Raw genomic sequence first — 4,731 nt, 5'->3', positions numbered from 1 at the left:
ATCCAAAGAAAGAAAACACCTAGAATGCTCCAATTTGGCAGCAAGTGCATCCAAGATTTCTCCTTTCCCTTGCTTGCGGCAGATTGGTTTGTGGACAGGTTTTGGGTAGTTTTATGGTGTAGAATGGATGGGGAATGGTATGGAAAGGTTTAGGGTGAGTGTGGAGGAGTGTTTGATGGTTGGAAGGTGGTCGAGAACTCAGCAAAGAGGGTGGAAGAAGGTGGAGTGGCTGTTATGTTTTCTGGGCACTAGAATGGTGTTTTTGGGGTGTTTTGCTGCCTAGGGTGTGTATGGACGAATTTTCTGTGATGAAAGATGAATATGGGAGGTGGTCTCTTTGGCCAAGGGGTGTAAACATGTATATATAGGCCCCAAAAACCCTAGAGAATCAGGTTAGGCAATGGAGGAAGTGCACAGCAAGGAGGGTGAATTTGTGGTGTGCAATGGTCCAAGGATGAAAATGAAGTAATGATGCAAAGTATGGAGGGTAAAATAGAGTGGTGTTGCAGCTAGGGAGCATGAATGATTGTGCACATTGAATAGAAATGAAAAGGGAGGTGAAATGTTTCAGAAATGAGTCAAAGGTGCAGCCACATGTGTTGCACACGGCATGGGATTCCAAAGGTGGCTGATGGAGCATCAATTGGTGCATGGAATGGTTGTGAAAGTTGTATGAAATCTGATGGGTGAAGGGAACAAGAGGTATGCAGCAATTAAGTGTAATAATTAAATGTGATTAAGCATGGCATGGGAATCCAAAGGGAATGCAATGGTGATTGCACGGCAAGGAAGGTGCATTGTGGAGTGACACCCTTTTGTGGCTGAGTTCTTTATCCTTTGTACAATAATTCTTCACATTCTTAGCCTCTTTAGTCTTCAATTTCGTCCATCCACCTTGCTCCATGCATTTGCTATCCATTCTAAACCCGAAACTGCTCCAAAGGCCTCCAAAATGCATCTTCTTGCATACTATGTCCTTAGAATCTAAAACACACAAAAATGACTTTAAACACTAAAATAACCAAGAAAACACAACGTAAATGCGCAAGAACAAGCTAACTAAGTCGCATAAATATGCTCCTATCAAATTCCCCCACACTTAGCTTTTGCTAGTCCTCGAGCAAAACAAAATAACTAAACAAAACAAAACCAACAAAACGAACAAAACCCAACCTAAACCTTCCAACATTTGCCTCAGGGATTTCCAATGCACATGACATGTTAAAAATTGTCATCCCCACAGATTTTAGTTGTCTTCACACTTAAGCACATACTTAATCATAGTCACCACTTACTAGTTCACATTTAAGCAATTAAAACAATGTTTTGAATGTAGTAACATGCCTTAGAGAATTTGCTCAAGTCCTTACAAGATATTCACTCAATTTTCACTCAGATTTTCTAACTACACACCCTATACTAGTTATATGTGAGAAGATTGATGTAAACATGAAAACGAATGCTCACATATATGTATTACAAAGAAAGCGATTTCTGGAGCATGTTTAGATATGATCTCATGAATGGAATGCTACTACTTAGATGCGAGAACCAGTGACACCATATGCTCATACCAAATTCAAACTCCACAAATTGAAACACATAACACTCAAGATTGAAGTCAAAGGTTGTAACAGGGCTTGGGGTGTTGGCTAACAAATGAAAGTAAGGGAAAACAAACGTTCTTAAAGCAATAGCAAATAAAGTAATGAACTTGAACTTAGAATTCACTTAGATTGCAGAAATCAACTTTTAGACATAAGGGAAAGATTTAAACAACTCTTTAGGGTCAAATTCAACTTTTTTTTTTTTTTTTTTTTGTTCATAGCACAAATTTTTCTTTTCTTTTCTTTCCACCCGTGCCTATGGCATACTACTTACATGAGAAACACTTCCCCCACACTTGTTTTCTGCCAAACATTACTCAAAAGGAATTCAATTTGAATCATGCTTTACTATGCTTTAAGAACAAGGGTATGGATGGTCCTAATCTAGGCTAGGTGAGGATAACATGGGTTAACAAAGAACGCAGGCTAACAAGGCTCAATGGGGTTAACTTAAACAAATAATGAAGTAGGATACACGGCAATCTGGCTTTGGTGGTGGTAACTACACAACTTCATCTTGAATATGTGTTATGCAAATCAATATCATGCTTTGAATGAAATGGGCATGAGTTCTAGCATTTGGAACTAAATGATGAAACGCCTTCTAAGTAGTAACCAAGCAAAGAAAAATGAGATCATGCAACAACTTTAAAAAACAATAATGCACAGATTATCAACTCTCCAAATAACGTTTAGGCTCAAGTCTCACAAGGTTGTAGCGTTTGTTTGAGTTCCTTCCTTCAAGCATGTTACAAAAACTAATTTTTCCTTTATGATTGCATGTGAATTCATAAATTATAACCACAACCAAGCATACACCAAAGAGTAAATCAAATGTTCATCCATGTTTATAACTCTCTTCAACAGTCATGTAATTAAAAACCAAATCCTCATCATTGTGTTGGAAGGTACCCTAAGACACAAACTAAAACAACTATTTTTGGTTTTTTTTTTTCAAAACAATTTTTCAAATTTTTATGAGATTTTCGGATTTTTATGTCAAAACACACTAAAATACTCCAAAATACCTTAAAAACACTTAAAAGAGCAAGGAACAACATTAGAAGTAATGGGTGATAAACTCCTACGAATTTCATGCAAAACAATGGTTACCCCCCACACTTAAATCAAACATTGTCCTCAATGTTTCAAGCATAAACTCACACAAAAACAAGCAAATAAACAAACAACGAATAAACATGACAAGTATAGCAAAGTAAACAAAAAAAATAGACAGAGTAGAGTTTAAGAACGAAAATTTGGTTTTGGAGATAGATGATCTTGTTATCTTTCCACAGCTTTGATCTCGAACTGGTTTGTATTTCTGAGCGAGAAATATGAGAGTTCCTTGGTTTCAAATCAGACTCCTTCTGCTGGGATGATTTGATTGTGCAGTCTGCATTTTTCTCTGCTTGTTTCTTCTGCACGGCGGGCAGACACGAGGTAAAGGTGTTGGTCTGTTTCTTTCTTCAATCTTTCCAAGTGCCCACCTCTTGCTTTCTTTCTCCTTGTCCCTAGCTGAGGATGAATTGGTAAATTGTCTCCACATGCTTCGAGGTATCATTTTCACTTCCCTTATCTGTTCCCCAGACAGATGTGGTAGATGAAGAGGAAGCACAAGATGATGAAGATGAGTACTCGAGAACAAGGCTAGGTAAGCAATCAGGAAGGGGTTCCAAGCAGTCGGTTCCAGATCGGAAGATTGATGCCAAATGGTGGCTGATTGCTTTCCTTCTCTTAGTTCTACAGGTTAGAACAAAGACAAGGAAAAGGACACGGAGAATGCATGATATGAGATACTCTTGCTTTCTACCTTCATGATATGAAATACTTTTGCTCTGGATGGGTTGTTCGCAGGAGTATCCCAAGGAATGAGGAATACAGAGTGACTCGAGAGGGTTTGTTGGAAAGCCATTTTAGAGAGGATGAAAGGTTAAGTGAGGCTGAAAGTTGGGTGAGGCTGCCTCACTATGAAGTTCAACATTTATAGAATTTTCTTAATGGCTGGGAAGGCATTGTTCCATTACTCGTGTCGGCAAGCCTGGGATAATTTAACAGTAGACTTCACGTGCATTCCGCTTCTCCAGAAATCTTCGACAGATTGCGCGTGATTTACGCAACACAGATGTGCAATTGACAGATGCTAACACGTCTTGATAAAGCAGATGCCTCTTTAATATCCGAAATTTACGCTTCGAGTTCTGAGCTTCGTTGAGGGCAGAGATTGCATATGACAAGTGCGGACAAATCTAGAAAACGAAGATTGGCCCGGAGTTTCAAGCCCAACTTTTGAGAAAGCGAGTGCCTCATTGATAACTGGAATCGGCCTCATCGAGTGCTGTTTTTTTATAGAGGTGCGTAGTTCATTTCAAAGTGCATTGAAATTCCACTTGTAAAACTCCCCTTTGCACTTCTAACCTCTGGATTTAGCCCATCTCTTCTTTCTCCAAAACCTCTGAGAATGTCTGGCCTTTCCGATCGTCGTTTTGACTTAAACTTCCGTGAAAAGGCAGCCCTACCTTCTCCAGATAACATATGGCACCCATCCTTCATATCTCTTACTGGTTCTGTTACCGTTGGGGACTCGGTGATGAAAAATGACATGACTGCTGCGGTGGTGGCTCGGAACATTGTCACTCCCAAAGATACCAGGCTACTTTCCAGACGATCTGATGATTTGGCTGTTAAGGATTCTCTGGCTCTCAGTGTGCAGTGCGCAGGTTCTGTGTCTAATCTGGCCCAACGTCTATTTGCTCGAACCCGTCAAGTTGAATCACTGGTGGCTGAAGTGATGAGTCTTAAACAGGAGATCAAAGGGCTTAAGCAAGAGAATAAGCAGTTGCACAGGCTAGCGCATGATTATTCTATAAACATGAAAAGGAAGATTGATCAGATGCAAGATTCTGATAGTCAAATTGTTCTTGATCATCAAAGGTTCGTGGGGTTGTTTCAACAGCCTACGCCTTCGACTTCGGGGGCTGTACCACGGAGTGAAGCTCCAAATGATCAAAATCCACTACCTCCTCCTTCTGTGGCTCCGCCGACTGCTGAAGCTCCGCCCAACTAGCCTTTGTGAATGCCTCTTCTTGTATTATGTTGTGTTTCTTTATTTCCCTGTTTCCTG

This window comes from Malus domestica, chromosome 11, assembly GCF_042453785.1.
Source record: "Malus domestica chromosome 11, GDT2T_hap1".
Lineage (NCBI taxonomy): Eukaryota > Viridiplantae > Streptophyta > Magnoliopsida > Rosales > Rosaceae > Malus > Malus domestica.
The sequence above is the reverse complement of the archived record's forward strand: the minus strand, read 5'-3'. Positions refer to the sequence as shown.